Source organism: Balaenoptera physalus (genome assembly GCF_965194825.1).
Source record: "Balaenoptera physalus genome assembly, chromosome: 4".
NCBI lineage: Eukaryota > Metazoa > Chordata > Mammalia > Artiodactyla > Balaenopteridae > Balaenoptera > Balaenoptera physalus.
Genome location: NC_138891.1, coordinates 90,723,187 through 90,733,707, shown reverse-complemented (window position 1 = coordinate 90,733,707; position 10,521 = coordinate 90,723,187). Strand labels below are relative to the sequence as shown.

General features: G+C 36.1%; 1 protein-coding gene across 9 annotated transcripts in view; it reads left to right on the top strand.

The window, feature by feature from the left end:
* The first annotated feature begins 260 nt into the window (after positions 1–260).
* The window catches only part of DZIP3 (DAZ interacting zinc finger protein 3), a 115,330-nt gene continuing 105,069 nt past the window's right edge, over positions 261–10,521 (top strand). For 6 of the 9 annotated variants that reach the window (XR_014263074.1, XM_082460307.1, XM_082460314.1 and 3 more), the window contains exon 1: positions 261–399. The gene's annotated coding sequence lies outside the window, so the exon portion shown is untranslated. Of the gene's footprint in view, positions 400–429; positions 662–8,178; positions 10,513–10,521 lie in introns of those variants that run through there. The other 3 variants (XM_082460312.1, XM_082460309.1, XM_082460310.1) reach the window with 3 other exon arrangements.

Sequence of the window (10,521 nt, the reverse complement as noted above, 5' to 3'; positions counted from 1 at the left end):
CCGGTTCCGGTCGAGCTCCGGAAGTCCCTGGGCAACCTGGGGAAGGGAACCTTCTAGGAAGGGAGGGGAGGGGTGTGGTGGTGGAGGGAGAGTGAGGTGGGGGTCGAGTCCCTTTGTGAGTCCTTGAGGCGGGCTGGGAGTTGTCCTTTCAGATCCCCTGATCCGAAAAGCCGCGAGGTTTCAGTTCGAGATCCCGTGAAGACGAGACATCTCGCGAGAAGTGCAATTGCGGCTCCACCTGTGAAGGGGCGGTGGGCCGGTGGGGCGCCGGGAGGGTCTCTGTTAATCAGTACGCTCTGTTTGCGTTCGCTTCCTGGGCCTTCACGCTGGATGGCCATTTTTTCCTTTGTGCATCATCCTCTACCTGAGAAATGGTCGCTTCCCCCTAGTCTAGACACGGTGAGGAGCTCTGAGGAGGAGAATCTTGGGCTCTAGATTTTGAGGCGGCCTGGGAGGGGCCTCTTTTTAAAACCGCTCATTTGTCCACCCGTTCTACCCAGGAATGTTGGTTTCTCAGAGTAAACCTATGGCCATTTGCATTCGGTGGCAAGTTAGTCATGCCCTTATGATAGTCGTTGTCAAACTTATTTGAGAAAGCTGGTCCAGGTGACTCCTGGGCCAAGTGTTGCTCCGGAGGGTGTTCTGATTAGCGTCAGTTTTTGTAAGTGAAGGTGCTGTTTTTATCTGGCGTAGTTGATTGTTTTATAACTCTTGGTGTCTAAGGAAATGACACTGTTCGCGGTTTTTCATCAGAGATAATATTATGCATGTATATATAATGAAATGAGTCAGGCTGGTTCTGGAGCTTTTTGCTTAATGTATGCTAATGTTGAATGAAGCTTTAAAAGCCAGTTTGGATAAAATTTTAAGAATAGGGTACACGTCCTTTTAATTAAACCATTTGTCAGAAATCATGTTTTGTCGATTCAAAGAAAGTCTATTCTACGTCACTATTTTTAAAGGCAGGAATTATTTTTATATTAAAAATTTAAAAATTAAGTCTGAAAGCTTAAGATAATAATTGAGGCGTAAATCATTGGATAATTAATGTATTTATGCATTTATTCAGTCTGTAAACAATTGACTGTGTAAAGTGCGCTAAACCTGCTAGTCAGGGAACCGGCTGGGAAGGAACTGTCTAATCAAGGAAATGTACTAAGTAGGTCGTATATATGGAATTCACCGCTCAAATTAGAGGCACCATCCAGTTGTGGTAAAGAGTGAAGCCAGGCTGTCTGCTTACAAATCCTAGCTCTACCTTTTACTGTGGGACCACAGGCAAATTCTCACTGCTTCAGTCTCTTCAGTCTCTTCATAAAGTAAAACTACTAACAGTAGTATCTGTTTCATAAAGTTGCTCCTTCAGTAAATAATTAGAGCCTAAAATGTGCTAGGCACTGGTCTAGGCGCTAGATTCAGTGAATAACGTAAAAATCCTATTGTCATAGAACAAAAATCCTACCATTACCTTCTGATAGTGGAAAGAAAAATAACAAGCACAGTAAAGAAAGCGAGATGGAGAAAAAAAATAGAGAATTATTCTTCTAGAGTTATGGTTAAAAGGAAGGGAAATGGGAGGTCAGGATAGAGAAAACAACATTGGAGGAAATATCAGTACTACAAGGAGTTGAAAAAGAGACCTATGCTCTCTAAGGGGAAAGATTTCTAGATAGAATATCAAGGGCAAAGGCCTTGAAATGGGAGCCTGAGAATGTGTGTAAGGAACAGCAAGGACACCACTATGGCTGGAGTAGAGAGCAAGTGTGAGAGCAGTAGAGATGAAATCACGTCAAGTTATTATAAAATGAGTTAACCAACGAAGAATTTAGAACAGTTGCCTGGCATAGTTATGTTCTCAGCAGGTATTAGTTGCATCTTAGTTCCTTGGCAAGTACAGTGATAGCAGTTTGGCAGTGTCAGATTTTTCACTAATAATGACAAATGCATCATGATTATCCCCATTTTGTCCTGAGGAAAAGGGTCAAAGCTGTTTGCTGTGAGTGCCATCTTTCTTTGAAATCTTGCGTTTTGACTTGAGCAGTCACAAATTTTGCATCTTTTCCGTATTTATTTTAATGTACAATAACGTCTTTCTCAAAAAATCTTCACCAAAAATTGATGTAAATTTAGTAGGATGTACCACTTGTGGTAGCTGTGAGAAGGAAAAGTATCTTTTGTCGGAGATACTTGCGTATCCTAATATGAGAAACAGAGCCATGTTTTAAGACCCAAAAAGAGGGGAAAGGAGGAGGAGGAAATGAAGCTGGGTCCAAATGACTGAAGGCTTTATTAACCTTGAGCTTGGACTCCATCCTGAATTCAGTGGTGATCTCTGGTTTTAAACTGGGGCCTAATCTAGTTAGGTTTGTGTTTTAGATTGATTACCCTGGTAGCTAGACAGGCTATGATTCTGAGGAGGATAAGACCAGAAGTAGGGAGAATATTTAATTTACTGGAATCTTTCCAAAGGATAGCCGAGATAATTGAAGTGGAGATAGCAAAAAGATGACAAATTTGAGAAATATATATGAGGTGAAATAGGCAGGACTTAGTGAATGATTTCAAATGTGAAGAGTGAGGAGAGGGATGAAACTAGAAGGGATTCCAAGTTTCTAGATTGGGTGGTAGAGAAGATATAGAAACTGCTGAGGGAGTCAGTATTAAGTATTCAGGTTGTATTTTATGTTCAATGAAATTTTATATAGCTTATCATATAGTCTTGTACCATTCTCATTAAATTTATTCCTGGGTATTATATAATTTTTGTTACTGTGAGTGGGTTCTCTTTTTCTCCTGTAAATTTTTTATTTGTTATTGCTACTGTTAAAAGAGAAACTGATTTTTGGTATATCTTTTATCCAGCCTACTGACTAAAATTCCTTATTGATTCAGTTTTGCTTCCCCTCTTAGATTTTCTAGCTATATATCATCTGCAAATAATAATTTCATCCCTTCCAATATTTGTTGTCATACTTTATTTTATTAATGTAATCTTTAAAGTATGAAATAATCATAATGATATTGAACATCGTAGTCTTACTACTTAATTGAATGGGAATGACCTGTATTTTAACACTTAGTATAATTTGTGCTATTGGCATGAGATAAATATTCTTTAAAATGTTTTGGCGATTGCCCTTTATACCAGTTTTATTTAAAGATTTGCCGAAATGTCTGCTAAAAAAAATTATTAAATGTTTATGTATCTTATTTTTCCCTTTAAAATGATAATACAGTGGATTATATTGATTTTATTTTTAGGAAAATAATAGCAAACACATACTGAGCATTTGCCATGTGCCAAGCACTGTTCTAAGAACTTAACTGTTTAATCTTTATAACGTCATGCTTTAGGTACTGTTACGATCTTCATTTTACAGATGGAAGAAACTGAGAGAGAGGTGAGGTAATTTGCCCAAGGTCACACAAGAAGTAGTAGCAAACCTTATATTTGCTATGCTGCAGATATTTTATTCAGGATTTTATATTTATGTTTGGGAGAATTTAAAATAATTTTTCTTTATTCTCTCTTGGAATTTGGATTGTATGTTACTTTTGAAAAATGAATTGGAAATTTTCCATCTTTTTTTCTGTGCTGTAGAATAATGAGAATCAAATAGAATCATTTGATCCTTGTAGATTATGTACAACTGGCCTATAAAATCAAGCTTGATAGCTTATTTAGTGGTAGATCTTTAGAAAATATTTGAATTTGTAATATGGTTATTGATCTGATAATTTTTTCTGTCTTATGTTAGCTTTGGAAATAAAAATTTTTAGCATACCAGCTATTTCTCTAAATTTGAAAATTTATTGATGTAAAGTTACATCAGTATACAATAATTCTCTTAATCTCTTCTTTGTACATTTGAATTTCCATTTTCATTATAATGTTATCTGTTTTCTTAGTGGGGCTTTCCAGGGGTTTGTCTGTTTTATTCAGCTTTTCAAGAAGCAACTTTGGTTTTATTAAATTTTTTTTTTCTTCAGAATCACTAATTTTACTTTTATCTTTAAAAATTTCATCCATATAAATATATTTGTTCTTTTTATAATTTTTTAAAAGTTGAAGGCTTAGTATATTTCCATACTATATTTTTTATTAAAGATTATTCATGCCAGAAAAATTTTAAAAGACAGTAGCTAAAGTGAGCATCTGCTTTGTAGTTAAAAAAATGTTTAATTATTTTAATCATTCTGGTAAATATTTTTTAAATGCTAATATTCATTCATTTATCAAATATTCACTGAATGCTAGTTATTTTTCAAAGATCTTAGAGTCTGTTGGGAAAGTAGCAAACCAGAATAAGTGCTTTTCAAGAGACATAGAATGCTGTAGGAACACATAATATTTTTTTAAGGCAAAATATTAAGTATCCAATTCCTTCATCAAGGAATGGCATGAAATCCCTCTTCTTTGTACATTTTTATTCCTGTCTGTTCTTTGTATTTGATGTAGGTATTTTTCCTAATTTATAGCTCAGGAAACACATTTAAGGGAGTTAAAAAAAATTTGCTTAGGAGCTTACAACTCAAGGGCTGGGAAGCTCCTTTATTTCTTCTGGAAAAACTTAAAAAGAGCATATCTTCAATGCTGAATAGTAAAATGGAATTTTTTAATGTCTTATGACCAGGGTTTAAGTCATATTAGATGAATCATACTGTATGATTCATGAACTGTAAGTATCATGAACTGTATCTGTCATGAACTGTATTTTTGATGAATGTGCAGAGTTTGTAGAATACTGAATAATGTACTAAGGGAATTATATCAGAGGTGTGAACACAGAGCTGATTGTTAATTCATTTACCCACCATATATTTAATGCTAGCTTGAGTGGCAGGTACATTTCTAGGTTCTGGGGGTACAACAGTGAATCAAATAGACAAAATATGTCTACCCAAGTAGAGCTTTTATTTTAATGGGAGATATAGCAAAAAAAAAAAAAAGAGATATAAGTAAAATATATTAATGTTAGTAATAAGTTCAGTATAGGAAAAAACAGGGAAGGGGGATAGGAAATATCGGAGTCAGGATGGAGAATTGCAATTTTAGTTAGGGTGGAGTATTGATCAGTATTTGCTGCATAACAAATCACCTCAAAACTCTGGTTAAAACCATGAACATTTATTTCTTGGTCTGTGGGTTGAGTGCAGTTAGTCTGATCAAGGCATGACTTGGCTGGGTAGCTCTGCTTTAGCTGTTTTGTGGGGAAGGGGAGATATCTTGAGCTCAATTTCAGTTATGACAAGGTGTTTACTAGACATCTGGGAGCTATTGAGTGGGCTGTTGAATATATTATTTGTAGTTAAGGGAGAGGTCAAGGCCAGAGATAAAAATTTAAAGCCTGGAGACTAAATGATACAGGGTGAGTAGGATAGAAAAGACTGAACCCCAAAGTACTTAAGTATTTAGAGGTTGGAGAGATGTGAAGAACCAACAAAAAACACTGAGAAGTAGTTGCCAGAGGACAGGCGACCTATCTTGTCCCCATGGTTGTCTATAGGGATCCATCTCAGCTGCAGCATCTGGGCTGCTTTTGACTTCTAAATGAAGACTCTAGGTCGACGAAGAAGGAAGTCTTAATCTACATACAGGTTCACTCTTTACTTCTGCCTTCAGAGGCCTTGAACTATGCAGAAGGATGGGTGGCTTCATTCTTTAAATTAATATTGCATGCTTAAAGTACGCCACGTACTAGGCACTGGGGATGTAGCAAGGGATTTAGAAAAAGAAAAAAAAATTTCCTGACACTGGGAATTCCATGCTAGTGAGGGCATGAGGCCAAATCTAAAACTAAGAGCTTATTCAATAGGCATAAACAGCAGAACGGAAATTCCATTGGCCCAGGTTCCAAAGATTCAAGGCAAAGAAATCAGTGGTAGAAAATTGGCAGAGGTCTAGGCATGGGGTCATTTGGATACTGTGTCCCCACTATGGTTAAAACAATTCAATATGTACTAATATTAAATTGATTTTACCCTTTATACAGAGCCAGGAAACAGTCTGTACAGTTAATGTCAACTCTTAATTTTCAGAAATGTTAACCTTCATCACAAAGCCAGAAAACCTAAATAAACCAAAATTATTCTCCCTTTGTAATTCTTCTTCTTCCTGTTTTCTCTCCCAACTATCAAGTATTATGATTAAGCTAATTTGCCAAACCATGAAATTAACTTTCTTATTTTTCAGACAGTTCCTGATTTTTTTAATGTACATTTCACAGACTTCAACTCTAGATTAAGAATACAAGGTTTGGATAATTTGGGTAAATGTTTTATCCCGCATTTTCACATCTAATTTCATATCCCCAAATCAGAAGTTTTCCTTTTAAAAAAAAAAAGGTACTATCTATTGTTTCTGAATCTAATTTTACAGATAAGTAAAGATGAAAATGACATACTTTTATTTTAAGTTAAGGTATGGTAATCATTTTTAATTATAACTAGTATTTGTTGAAAGCCTCCTTTTTGCACAACAGGGCCCTTTGCATATCTCATTTAAAAATGTCTAGTCTTTTAGGAAATAGATATTATCAAGTTCATGAAATGGGTATATATCTGTTTCCTGAATTAAATGTGAAGTCATTTTCTGAGACAGGGGTGTCCAAAGTAGAATATGCACACCTGAGATATGTGAAACTGACTATTAGGGTGTGGGAACAGATATTAGAACTTTTCTTTTTGCTTATTTTAATCTCATTCTTTTTTATTTTATATTACAGTAGTACCCACAATAGCATGAATAGCATAAATGAATTGCTATTCATATATTTTCAGTGTATTCATATATCTTCAGAATTTACTGCTTTAGAAGTATGTGATCCAAAAAAATTGGGGACTTCTCCAAAATCTTTAACTTTGACAGAAAATCAAGTTGGATTTGGGTAGGGTCATTGGTGGTGGGCGAGTCAAGTACATATTGTATTCTCCATTCCATTCTTGATTATCATCTCCACATGTCTTTACATTCTGTCTTGTTTCCTTTTTTTTTCATTATTGTCTAACAACTTATGACAACATAATATTTTGAAATTGCTGAAAATATTCCACTTTTGGAGAATTTGCTTAGGGGTAACATATGGTCCTTCTAACAGTCCAAGCTACATTTTTGAACAGCATGGTTTTGGCAGTGCTATCTGTAAATAACCTGAAACTGATGGATAGTTTAATATTTGGATTTTTTTTCAGGTAAATTCTAACCTGTACATATTTTTGTAGGTACAATACATTCCATATATTTGTAACAAATTAATGTATATATTCTGTAGGTTTGCTTGTGTAAGTCCAGGAATAGTGACTGAATAGATCTGAAGAGAATCAAATACCTGCTTCAGACAAGATGCTAATTTTGGCAAGGATGTTCCCTATATTGGCAGATTTATAAATATGGGGCATTGGGTATGCATTGCAAGTTTCTTGCTTCCTGGTATAAACTGCCAGATAATGCTAACAATGATCTTTGCTAAATGGCAAGAGCTGAGATGGACAGTGAGTACCCTGATATTTTGGGGCAGAAAATATCTTTGGTTTCTGATAACTTTTGCAAAGATTTTCCAACCATTGTCTCTCAGTCCTGGAGTTTACTTAAGCAAACTATGTATTTTTTCCTCGTGGGAAAATAGTGTTTTGGCCTCCCTTGCCTAGGTATGTTCATTTTGAGGCCTTGCCAAGAACCTAATCAAATACAAAATGGAAGAAATTAATGGAAAATTCGAAAATTAAATAATCAGTATATTTCACCTATTCTTCACACAGCTGATAAACTAATGGTACAACCTCAACCTGTTATTCTTTGAGTTTAACCTGATGGCCCTAGCCCTTCTTGTTTTTTTTTTTTTTTTTTTTTTAAATCTTTTTTTTTTTTTAATTATTTATTTATTTATTTATTTATTTATTTATTTATGGCTGTGTTGGGTCTTCGTTTCTGTGTGAGGGCTTTCTTCAGTTGCGGCAAGTGGGGGCCACTCTTCATCACGGTGCGCGGGCCTCTCATTATCGCGGCCTCTCTCGTTGCGGAGCACAGGCTCCAGACGCGCAGGCTCAGTAGTTGTGGCTCACGGGCCTAGCTGCTCCGCGGCATGTGGGATCCTCCCAGACCAGGGCTCGAACCCGTGTCCCCTGCATTAGCAGGCAGATTCTCAACCACTGCGCCACCAGGGAAGCCCTAGCCCTTCTTGTTTACCTGCATCTATCTAACATGTGAGAAATAGACTTTGAGAGTGCTAGAGCCATAGAAAACCTGCTTTACTCCTTTCAAAGCCACCAAGAATGGCTGTTGCTGCTTGGCTAGCAGATATAGTCAGATCAATAGTGGTTAAAAGTTTGGTTTTAAGGAACTCCCATCAAAATGTCTTGAGTTATTCCTAGAAAATGTCCTCTTCATATTTTTTTCAGCCTTGAACTGGTTACTGTACTTCTCATATGTGGCTAAAACATCTCACATCTCAACTTTAAGGAGTGTTTTGGAATTCTTTTGGTAAAATCTAGCAGAAGCGATAACTAGCATTATCAGGGTTTGCTTTATTAACAGACCCATGAACTTCTGGAGTACATTTAATTCAGTGCTGAAATAGTAAATTCAGCTTTTAAGATAGCTTTTAAAATTTTACCAAGTTGCATGTTCAAGATTGTTTATTGCAGCATTGTTTATCATAGCAAAAAAAAAACCCACGAACACAGACAAACTGGACACGATGTATTTATCAATAGTGGTCTGGTAAAATGATACATTTTTAACAACGGCATATTATGCAGTTTAAAGAATATGGCAGATGAATATGTGCTGATGTGAAAAATGCAAAGTGCCGAACATATGCAAACTAAGCTGCCATTTGTACCATATGGGATATATTTGAAAAATTTTTTTGTCCCAATTCTTAAGTCTCATTATTACCATTCCTTTTCATACAATAGCTTTTCTCTAAGGTAGAGAATTGTAAGAAAAGTGAACTAATTTTGCCACAAATTTAAACAAAATTAAATGAAGATGATGATAGGAACACTTACATAGTCCTTACTATGTGCCAGGTACTGTTCAATTACATGTTTTAAACGTTTACTCTTCACGACAACCCTGTGAAGCATGTATCATCTTTATCCCCATTTTTCAGATGAGGAAGCTGAGATGTTAATTCCACACAAGGTTGCATGGCTAGTATGTGTCGAAGCTGACGTACATACCCTTGCAGACTGGCTCCAATGTCTCTGTGCTCTTAACTACCAATTCTATGCATCCTCTCAACTTACTTTTGACATTGATGGAAACTAAATGAGATACTTTGTCATTTCTCTTTCTCGTAGACAGATGATTTGTTGTGTTTATATAATACATGATACCTAATAACAGGATGGTCCTATTTTTATTGCTGAAAACGATCTATGTTCATTTAATTAACCTTTCATTTTAACTCGTTCATTTAGTTAGGTAGTTCTCAACTGTGGGGAATTTTGTCCCCTAGAGGACATTTGGCAGCGTTTGGAGACATTTTTGGTTGTCACAGTGGGGCTGAGAGATGGGAGATAGTTGCTACTGTCATCTACTGGATAGCTAGGGATGTTGCTAAACATCCTAAAAATGCATAGGATAACTTCGCGTAACCAAGATTTATCCAGCCCGAATGTCAGTAGTGCCAAGAAACCCTGATTTAGTTGGCATAAGGAAAGTTCTCAATAATTGGACTCCTGTCCTGAAAAATACCAAGTATATTATTTTGTTTATTTTGTTTTCAAGCTAGTAGCATTGAGAAAAGCGAACTTTAGTTTTACTGTTTTTTACACTAGTATTTTTCACTTTTCCCACCTGGCATTGTGTGATCTGTAAGTGCCAGAGCTGACAAGGGTAGCAAATTCATGGGACCATGGAACATCACCTACACATTGAAATGTAACCTTGTTGGCCAATTAGAGCCTCTAACTTGGTCAGGTGACTTAAGATGATCATTTGAGTGGATTTAAAGGCAATGTACTTATATAATATACAGTTCAGGGAGGTGACAGGAGTGCTACACGGTAAATGTTTAAATGAATGATTGAAAAATTATAAACGAGCTGTGCCTACTTTGATGTGAATATGCACAGCTTTAAAAGTAGGGAAAGAAAAGCCTTTACAATTTAAAAAAAGCTTGTTATAATTTCAGTAGGTAAGAGGAAAAGTGGTAACTGGAAGCTCAGATAGAGGGAGCAGTAAGAAAGGTATTTTACTGTTTCAAGAAATGGATGGCAATACCTTATTTTTCAACCAGTAAAACAGCCTGCAGATAAAATCATTTTGGTTGGTGGATAAAGGTGTGCTGTAAATTGACACTGAACTTTAACTTGTCCTATGATCAACCAGCCAGAACCTGAATAGTTCCTGCGGAAGAGCTGTTTCTCAATTCCAGGAAGGCAGAGTAAATGTTAAGTTTCCTGCTGACAGGGAAAGTCTATTGAATACACCAGGGGAAACTGGATTCACCCTTTCTCCCATGTTAACACTGATTTTAAAGGTTTCCTTCAGCCTCTTCTAGAATGGTAAGGACT